Genomic DNA, 11252 nt, shown 5'->3' on the forward strand with positions numbered 1-11252 from the left:
AAGTGAGAAATAACAGTCTATTCCCAAGGCCAGAACATGAAGGGGTTCAAAAAACAAAAGGTGTCCAGACGGAGCCAAAATTCCCTCCTCTTTTCTACCTCTCTCTCCCTGACTCAATTATGACTGCCGTTTCCCTCCTGTCAGTATAACCCCTTCAGCACACCGCTCTTCAAAAGCAGCTCTGACTCAATCAGCTACACTCAACATTAACACACGCTAATTATTCATGAGGCTGAAGTCACCGCGACCACAGAGAAAACCTCACCGCATCTCCTCGTTAATGTACACGTTTCTCTCCAACGTACCTCAATCCATGCCAAGACATCCAACGCAATCACAGCTGTGTTAAACCGGGTTTACATCTGGTCAGGGGAAAGCAATTCTACTCTTTTATGTAATCAATGAAATATGTCTGTCGTTTACTGTTGGAAATGTGATTACTGGCCCGTCTGGCTGTGGCTACAGTAACAAGAGCGCTGTTAACATCGTCACAGTAACGCTCCGGGAAAGGTATTGCCTGTCAGTGCCCAGCGAGGACGGAGTTTATTCCTTCTTAATAGGCTTTGGGCTGAGTTCCCACCGGAGAGTTTGGTTGACAATCTGACAAAGTTATCTGGAGATAAATGGGTTATGGAGCGGAGAGAAAGGGCCAGAGAGAGAGTGAGTGAGTGAAAATGTCTCAGATTTGATGGAGGTTTGATGGAGGATGTAGCCAGGGGTCCAGAGGTCTAGGCAAGTACAAACGCATGCTGTACCATAAAAACATACACAGAGTCTTACATCCTGGTCCGTTTGCTAAATTTGTGTCCATGCACTATTAACACTGTTTTCAAACTCAACCACCAAAATATTAGCTATGTTCCAACACCTATAGAGCGGCCTACCTTGATGCCATTTGTTTAAGTCATCATAGGCACGCTTCAGACACAAAGGCAGTTCCGAAAGGTAGGTAGCAAGCAATTTAGCATACTTTTAAAAAGTGTGCTTATTACAGAAATAAAATACTTTACAAGAATTTACATACATGCAAACTGAATGTAGTTTTCGGACACATACCCCCGGTTTCACAGAAAAGGCTTAAATGCATGTTTGAGCTGTTTTAACTGAAAGCAACTTGCACTGGCATATCTAAAAATATGTCATTGCCATTGTTTTGTCTCAAGATGTACACCAGCAATGTTTTTTTTATGTTTTTTTAGGCACATTTATAAAAGCTACTTAAATGACCCAATAGAACTAATCCTGGCTTAGTCTGTGAAACCGGTTATAATTTATGTAATCATCTTTAGCACCATTAGCCATACAGTATGCTAACAAGGACATTCAGAAACATTCACAAAATATTAAATGTGATACTTCTGGATATGAAGATTGAGCATGAACAATTGGTTCGACCCATCTTTTAGAATCAACTCCAGCGTTGAACTGACCCTTGTTTGCGAAGCCGTACACCCTAAAACAGAACATTTGTAATGTTTATGTGGCGCAGACATTATATCAATAGGTGCTATAGCAAGGACATAAGCATGGTGTATGCCTCACTCAGGGCGGGATCTATGCTAATAGGGCAGATCGACACCAATCATGGGCGGGTCTTGCCCCTACTGTGACGTCACAGTAGGGGCAAGACCCGCCCATGATTGGCATATGGCAGACAAGTTCAGAGAAATGTCTAGTATATACATTCTTTGAATTACTGACAGGCATCAGTTAAGTTCATTCTAATTAACATGTTCTTCTGTAACTCGATATTTGTCTGTGCTGTGCATTTTTGTGCTTAGAGTGTTTTTAGCATAGCAACATGGTAGCATGTTGTCAAGTTTCCTGTGTGTTTCACATGAGGAGCATCTGCATGCAGCGTTGCCACCTTTGTAGAATGTTACAAATCTAGGTTCCAGCATGCTACCTTAAAGGATAACTGCTTATGTAGATAGGAAACTGCTTATGTAGGGAAATCTGGAACAGAGTATTTTTAGACACTGCTTCTGATTTATGAAGATTATAAAAAAGGAGAGGGTACCTCCATTATAGGCTGGTTGTTTACACACACTGTGGACCCATGAATTTTGCATAATAGGTCCCCTTTAAATGAATAATCAATTCTTGTCCATCAAACACCTTTTTGTCCGTCTGGGAAGTTTCCACTTAACAGTTTGAGTTGGTAAAAAATTAAATATAGCCTATGCACTGGACTTTATTTAGAACTTAATAACAAACACATAAAACCTTTAGCGCTATTGCAACAAAAATAAAGAGCAGTGGATGTGTATTAGCTGTGATAACTGATGCTTTTTTTAAGCTGCAACAGTGAATTATAGGAAATATTTTGTCGCGCAAGCCTCTCAGCTCGCAGCTAAATAAGTAATATTTTCTTGTGTGCTTATTACTTCTCATCAACACAAAATGTGTTCAAACTAAGCTGTACAGTCACCATTCAAAATTATTTTTATCATTACAACTCACTAACATCATTCTGCTTTCGCCACTATTCTTCTGTTGACATGCACCCAGCTCGGAATGTCAAGTCTTCGACAAGTGGTGTATTTATGTGCACTCATCTCATAAATAGGATCATTCAACATGACTGCAGACCAACAAAATTTACCCAATATGGCAGACAAGTTCAGAGAAATGTCTAGTATATACATTCTTTGAATTACTGACAGGCATCAGTTAAGTTCAATCTAATTAAAATGTTCTTCTGTAACTCGATATTTGTCTGTGCTGTGCATTTTTGTGCTTATTAGAGTGTTTTTAGCATAGCAACATGGTAGCATGTTGTCAAGTTTCCTGTGTGTTTCACATGAGGAGCATCTGCATGCAGCGTTGCCACCTTTGTAGAATGTTACAAATCTAGGTTCCAGTATGCTACCTTAAAGGATAACTGCTTATGTAGATAGGAAACTGCTCGCTATAGGTTTTGGAAAAAATATTTGATTAGCAGTTGTACAGTACAGTAGTTGATGTTAACTAATAACATAGTATCAGTAAAAGTCTGTAATTTCTATATGGTTCATCTGATGTGCGTGCCTGTCAGTTCATGTTATGGCAGCGGCCCTTATGACTGGAGAGAATGAAGCCTTTAAATGTCATGATAGCAACATCTGATCAACCTAATTAGAGAGAGAGAGACCTCATCGTGGACCTAAACATTGAGGGGACGTGACAACTACACACTTTCAAAAAGGGCTCTGTTTCAAAACCAAGTAGTCTAAGATGCCTTGCTGTCTACTACCTATTGGGAGCTGCCTTCTAAGATAGCAAATCCTAACCGAATGCTACCTTATACAGTAAGTGACGGGCTGACAGCTTTTGGAATGTTACTCAGTAGGCAGCAACTCAACAAAAAGAGCTCTCGTCATGTAAAGTGCAACGGAAACTATTGATTCCAATGGAGTTTGATGTTAGCATGTTGCTATGCTAATGAGATAATAATACATAAGATTTAAATCAACATTAGGGGCATTGTCCAACAAGTTAAACTAATTTTATAAATACTTCTTGGTATAGAATTAATTGAATTTATAATGAACATTTCTTTCAATTTGTCGGACGATTTTTTTTTTGTTTGTTTTTTGTTTTTTGTTTTTTTGTCATCTCTGAAGGTCTTCATTGGAAATCACCATGAAATCACTCAGTGCTGTAAACTCTTGACTGTTGATTAGTGCTGGGAAGGATAAAAAAAGACAAAATGTTTCACATTTGCAATACTCTTATCCAGTTCAGATGTGACAGTGTTGTAAACACAGAACATAAGTGTGTGTGTGTGCGTGTGTGTGTGTGTGTGAATTGATTTTGCCCAGCGAGACAGACTCTGCTAATGGCGTCTTGGCCTGACTGAAACATATACCAAAGTGATTATTCATTACAGGGCCATTTCATGGTGTTCATCACTACAGAAGCTTCTGTCTCTCAAACCAGCCGTGCTGGAATAGCCCGAGGAAACACTGTCAAATCTGTGCGAGTGTGGCGGTCCTGCTAGCTCACTAAGACTTCCCCCAGCGTGCTTCACAGAAAGGGGCAAAAAAAGAAGAATATGTTAAGGAGGGCCGCCTCATATGCGGTCAGACTTGAGAATAATGGCTTAAAAAAATGAGTTCATTAAGCTACAGTGGCGTTGTATGGTTGCTATGCTGTATGATTATGAATTTTATATGCAAATCTGTACATTAACCTTGTGTGAAACTTAAATAAGCAGGCTATGTGTAGATTTGCTGTGCTTTTTAATGCATGTGCTCTAAAACCTTTTTGCCTGATTGACAGCTCCATAAATCTGCATTTTGTATGTCTAATAGAATTGGACATGTTTATAAAAAATACAAATTAGAAATAAAATCTCTTAAATTTGTCAATTGTTTCTCCTAGACAACAATGAGAGAGAGATAGCAGATACCAAGCAAGTCTGACATTTCAATGTGAACTAAGTTTCTCATTATTCTCCCAGGATAAAATGATTTCAGCTGATATTCATATTGACTAGCCACATTAGCCTAAATAGATTTTATAACTCTATATGACTATAGGCCTACGTGCGGTCACATTTACCATTGGTGCGAAATTTTGTTGGCAATATCTTGTCTTTAAAATAGAAATCCACTAGATCTGGAGTTTCACGTGAAACAGATTACACTCGTTTTCAAGTTGGTTACGCAAATTCGGCATGTTGACCAACAGAAAGCTGCTTGGTTTGAAAGTCACTTCTGAGATGTGCTTCATGTATCGCTACACTATTACGTACGCCTGCAAAATAATGTTGCTAATGTGACTGCACCTTAAGGTTGCTGTATGGCAACAAATGTTTCTAATTGTATTTCTCCTTAGGCATTAGGAGTGGTATATGAGACACCATGGACATTTAAATGAACCATAAATGAGTGCTCCCTTAAGTCTCATGAGCTGAAAGAGCAACCTCTGAGCAATAAAAGTTTCCTCTAGGTGCAGATGTGTTGAAATGTGTACACTCCCTTTTGTGGACATGCCTGTCTGCACCAACACTTTATTTCTCCTTTGTTGTGTGTGTGTGGTTGTGTGTGTGTTTATGATGGTCAGAGCCTCAGCTGTCCCAAAGCTGAAATTGGCAATAAAGTTGAGCTCATATAGATCAACTGAGTGGGCTAAGGGTGGACCTGTCACCTTGGCCATCTCTCTCTCTCTCTCTCTCTCTCTCTCTCTCTCTCTCATTCCCTCTGTAACACTAACACATAAACACAGTTTAAGAGGATACACACTCTTTTTTATCATGATATATATCATGAGTTGCTAATATCAGGAGTTGGCCCATGATGGTTTTGCCATTAAAATACTTTTTAAAAGTACTAGACTTTTTTTGGTTGCTAAAAGCATTAACAAATTAGGCAACATATATAATAAACAAATACACAAAGGTTGGCAGATGTGTTTAACTTTTATAAACGTGGGTTTTCCTATTAAATGGAAATCTGCTGCTGGCTGTGCAGATTAAATATGTGCCTGGTCATGAGACAAGAACAGTCACTTCCTGTTATTGTACTAAAATAAATTTGTCTAAGTGCTGATATTGCTGATTCCTTTTAGTTCGAAACTAAAATAATTCTGTAGTAAAATGAATCATCAAGAAATTATGATATTTAAAACTTCAGCTCTTTTGACTGATTAGCAAATTAAATTGATGGAAGTCACAATACTGTATTTGCTAGGGAGTTCTGTGTGGTAATTATTATATTATATGGATTGTTCGTCAGATGCCATGATGAGTTACATGCCAATAAATAAGCATGTGTTTTCCTAATGGAAACAAAATGGTTTATTTGAAGGTTGTTGTTTTTTTTGTGTGTGTGTGTGTGTGTGTGTGTGTTTAACAAAAAGGTCATAGTTTTATATCATGCTCTTATTATGCAGGTAAAATCACATAACAGGCATTTTGCCTTTCAGTTGGTGATGTGTTTCTGTCATTAAGTGGGCTGTGAGCCACACAGCAGCTTGTCTTTGCCTTTCACAGAAGTTTTGCATGTTGAAAGGCATGTGTTATATCACAAACACAGCCATGCAACCAAGAAGGTTTGAAAGAACCACAGTGCTCCCTGCTGGATGACCATAACAATTCACTTGTTCATTGGTTTAAGAATGACTGGTCAAAAATCCTGCTTTCTTAGGTGATGCAGTGGTGTGTATGAGTGTTTTGCACAATGCATGCTCACGATGATCTATTAACAGTGTGCGTAATTACCCTGGCGGGCAATGCAAAAAAACGTGACTTTAAAGGCTTCCTCCAAGAATTTGTCTCGTTCACACAACCTGCATGGCCAGTGGGAAACGGCAACAAAGATGAATTGACTTTTCACAATATATAACAATCAACATCTTCCCTGTAGATGTTTTCCCTCATGGCTGGAGGAAACAGATTTCACAGCGTAATTAAAACTCATAAATGAGTGTCGCTGGGCGTGAGTGGCGGTCTGGGATCCACGGCCGGTAGCGTGACCCTCGGCCTTTGGCTGCTCTGCGTGTTGTGAAACAGAGGAACTGTGCTGTCACTTGCATTCATTTTTCCAGCGTTCTCAGTGTCTCGAGGGTCTCCGACGGGTGGACATGTTAATATTGTGTCACAAAAGAGAAGGAAGGGATGAGAGATGCCAGCAAATTTCAAGCATCTTTCTGTCACCAGCTATTTTACTCCCTCCTCGCAGTGCATTTGCATGTATCATGCGTGATGCATGGGTGTATCTTTTCCAAAGGTCCTCTGTGTTTATGCACCATTGGCATGTCCCTTGCATTTTAAAGCCAACATAAAAATGAAAATGTTTACTTACTAATGCACATTCCTGGTCTTGTTGATTCACTTGCCATAGTCCATGACGTGTACAGAATTCAAATCGCGCTTACCTGGAGAGTCATACGCCAGCCGTGCAGTGAGAACGGCATGTTGTTGTATAGAGACCACTTTTTTTCCCACGTTATCAACACATAACCAAATATCTTCTAAATTAGCATAGCAAAACATTAAACACTGCTAAATTAATCTTGCACAATAAAATATTATTTAACACTTAATTGTAGTATTTACTCTCCCTTTCAGTGTCATGGAAATAGAAATCCCAGCCCAGTTTCAGTTAAATTTGCCTCTAAATTAAAATAAACAAATGCATAAAACTCAAAACACTGAACAATTGAATTACTATAATACTCATAAAAGTTATTTTGATTGATCTAATTGGTTGAATTCAAGTTTACCCTACTCAAACCAAGTAATTATTTTAAGCATTTGGGTTCACATGGAGGCAAAATTAGATTTCATGTTGACTTTTTATCAGAGTGAAATGGTTTCTTGAATAAGAAATAACGGGAATGATAAAATGTCCACTGGGAATTGATTGGATTGCTGTCATTTTCTAATAAATTATTTTTAATTTATGACAAACACTCCAATATTTTATCAAAATAAGAATGGCCAGTTCATTTCAGGGTGACTTTAACAGGCCAGATGTCCTGATTTTATAAGAACATGATTGTTTTTAAAGAAAAAAATATTTCACATGATAAAGTTCTGGGGGAAAATGTACATGCAAGTTCCTGACACATAAATACAAAGAATTTAATAAACTATTAAATAGGCTACCCCCAAAAACCTGCCTAGACTTGACCAAAGATTGACATAAATACAGCTATGTCCTTGGAAGGTCTCCTATAGGCCTACCTACTCTTCTCTCTCGATCCGTGCGGTGTGATGTGCCGTGTAAATCTGCGGATTACCGGAGACAGAAAGAGATACGGAGCAATCACAAACATGCGGCCGCCGCAGCTGATATGTGCCTCTTGTGGCGTCAGGCCTGCGTTTCTCCAAACTGTCACACAGTCGTCCCGCGTCCCGTCCCGAGACACGATCTGCCCGATGCCTCCTGACAGGCAGCACGTCTGCTCCCGCTGCCCATCTGCCTGCGCCCGATCCTGCTGTACGTTTACATCTACAACGGCTGCACTTACAGGTTATGAGAGGTAGCAGTGCAGACAGTTACGCACGGGACACGCGGCTAGACAAATCAATATAACGGGAGGGAAAGAGAGAGAGAGTGGTAGTGGGAGATCGGTTCCCCCCACAATATATTTCTAACTAATGTGACCCCGTATTGTGTAGTATCACAATTGGCATGGGAAAACTCCCACAGGCTACGGATTGTTCCCGGGAGTGGGGATCGCTGTCCTGCGTGCTGGCTCATACATACAGGATGTGGCAGCTCCGGGCATTGCGCTGCCCTGGCGGCGTGCGTTCATGAGAACGCTACGGGCTAAAAACTGTCTGACGCACCGCGACGCGCAAACAAAAGCAGAGGCAGGGAAAACAACAGAATTAGTCTTACCTTGCTCCTCATGTGCACCTAATAGTTTATGATCGTTTGTATATGTGCTCATTATGCGTGTATTTAGGCCAGCTGTTTTTATTTTATTAATAAAATTTAATTTGTTTGTTTCCATAAATGTATTTTTTTTTTTTTTTTTTTTTTTTACATAGTTAAAGAAATAAGAAAAAATAAAACAACAATAACAAATATAAATAGCATATGTGTCATCCTATGGCGTTTTTTTTTTTTTTTTTTTTTTACAGACAGGGCTTAGATTAAAGGGCCTTTTCCAATTAGGAAATTTAAGTGGCTTTTATAAACATGCCTTAGAAAAAAAAAAAAAAACCTTAGGCTATACTGGTGTGCATCTTGAAACAAAACAATGGAATTGACATCGGTCAATCCAAAAATTATTCAGACACCATATAACTTTTTCTATTTTTTTACTAGTGGGTGCAGGACAATATAGTTCATTTAAGTGAGGATAGAACAATGAAGTAAAGTGAGACATTAACAATTCTTCATACAGTGGACTACCAGTAAAGTGTATAAACATTTGGGACCAAATTTTATTCAGACACTTTGACCTGACCATGTTTTGCCTTAGTGTTTTTTCTTTAATTGCTAATGCGACCTTTTGACACCACAGGCAAACAAAATTAAGCATTACTTGGTAATTGGTTGACCTAAATTGGTATTATCTAATTGTGTACTTAAATTTAAGAGCTGACAGCAATCCGACCTAATTCATTTGTGAGAGAGTCTAACAGAAGGATGGCCAAAACAGTGAAATATCAACTGATTTGATAACTCTGAGTTCTTGTAGTACAGTTTTCTAAACTATAGCGAATGCACTGTGATAATGTGCGAAATGTTGAAGGTGTCTGAATAAATTTAAGATATGCTAGTGCAAGTTGCTTTCAGTTAAAACAGTTCAAACATGCATTTTAGTCTAGGCTTAAGCCTTGTCTGTGAAACCGGTGGTATAGGCCTATATGTCTGCAATTTAGGGCAAAGTAGCCTATAGCTAATTATGATTGGACTGTGGATGCTGTCGTGTCTTCCTGAAACGGGACACAACATCACAGAAGGGCTTTTTTTGTTCCTGTTTAGGGTTTGTGAATTAGGACTAGATTCTTGCGCATCGTTTTCAACAGGAAGCCTTGTTTGCCTTCTCACTGTCTGTCCTCCTCAAAGGAAAAATAAGAGATCTCGACCAAGTAATTCAGGCAGCGATTTGACTGATGGGAGCAAGAGAGAGAGAGAGGCACGCAACACTTCCAAAGCCGCAGTCGCTTTCCATGATGTCACCCACACCTGGACCTTATAGAGTTAATAAGGCCAGTTTGATTGATAGCTGACATTTCATTATGGAGGAGTCATACAGTGATTGTGTAAATCCAAACAGACACGCAGCACGGAGGACGAGCAGGAGGATGATGCTGGGAAACAGACAGCCAAGTGAAGCAGAGGGAAACTTGCTGCAGGACTCGGGAAACTCTAAACCCTCGCTGTCATTTTGATTTAAATTTCCAAGATTTAGATGAGAAAAAATGAGTAAATACATATAGGATGCTATTATAAACTGTGCTGCAACCCTTTCATCTGCTGTACAGTTGTGTGTGAGCTGACCGATGCCAAGATCACAAGGATTTTTTCCCCCCTCAATTCTCCATCAAGAAGATACTTACAGTATGATTGCATGAAAACAAACACGGGGAAATTGTTTATACAATACATCCATGCAGAATCTAAAAATGAGTCTGAATTCTGTGTCGGTGGGCTATTCCATGGAAGTTCAGCATCTCTTTGATCTTATGATGGGTTTTGTTTCAGTGAATGCTCTCAAACAAAGTTACAAATCCTCACTGTGGTTGGAGCAATAAAAGAAGAAAGACTGACTCCATAATTTCCTGATTGAGTGGGTCCATTGCACATTATAACAAAGCATCAACAATTCAACAAAAATATTATAATCCTATCTCTCATTTTTTGAATTGTTGACGCTTTGTTTAATGCGCTCTATATATATATATATATATATATATATATATATATATATATATATATATATATATATATATATATATATATATATATACCGATCAAAGGTTTTGAAACATTATTATTTTTAAAGTTTTTGAAAGAAGTCTCTTATGCTCATCAAGCCTGCATTTATTGGATCAAAAATACAGAAGCAACAGTAATATTGTGAAATATTATTACAATTTAAAATAATGGTTTTCTATTTGAATATACTTTAAAATATAATTTATTTCTGTGATACAGAACTGAATTTTCATCAGCCATTACACTCCAGTCTTCAGTGTCACATGATTCTTCAGAAATCATTTTAATATGCTAATTTGATACTCGGTTATTATCAATGTTGGAAACAGTTGTGCTGCTTAAAATTTTTGGAACCTGTGATAAAAAAAAAATCAGGATTCTTTGATGAATACATTTTTTAAAAGGACAGCATTTATTCATTACAGAAATCTTTTCTAACAATATAAATCTTTATTACTTTTTAGCAATTTAACATTCTTGCTGAATAAAAATATCTTTAAAAAAAAGAATGAAAAAAATTAATGAATGAATTAATGAAAAAATTAATGAATTAATATATATATATATATATATATATATATATATATATATATATATATATATATATATATATATATATATATATATATATATATATATATAACATTAAGCTGCTTAACTGTTTCCTTTATTGGTAATAAATCATCATATTAGAATGATTTCTGAAGGATCATGTGACACTGAATACTGGAGTAATGGCTGATGAATATTCAGCAATGTATCACAGAAATAAATTATATTTTTAAGTATAATCAAATAGAAAACTATTATTTTAAATTGCAATATAATATTTCACAATACTACTATTTTTAATCAAATAAAAGGGCC

Source organism: Squalius cephalus (genome assembly GCF_949319135.1).
Source record: "Squalius cephalus genome assembly, chromosome: 25".
In the NCBI taxonomy this organism is placed as follows: domain Eukaryota; kingdom Metazoa; phylum Chordata; class Actinopteri; order Cypriniformes; family Leuciscidae; genus Squalius; species Squalius cephalus.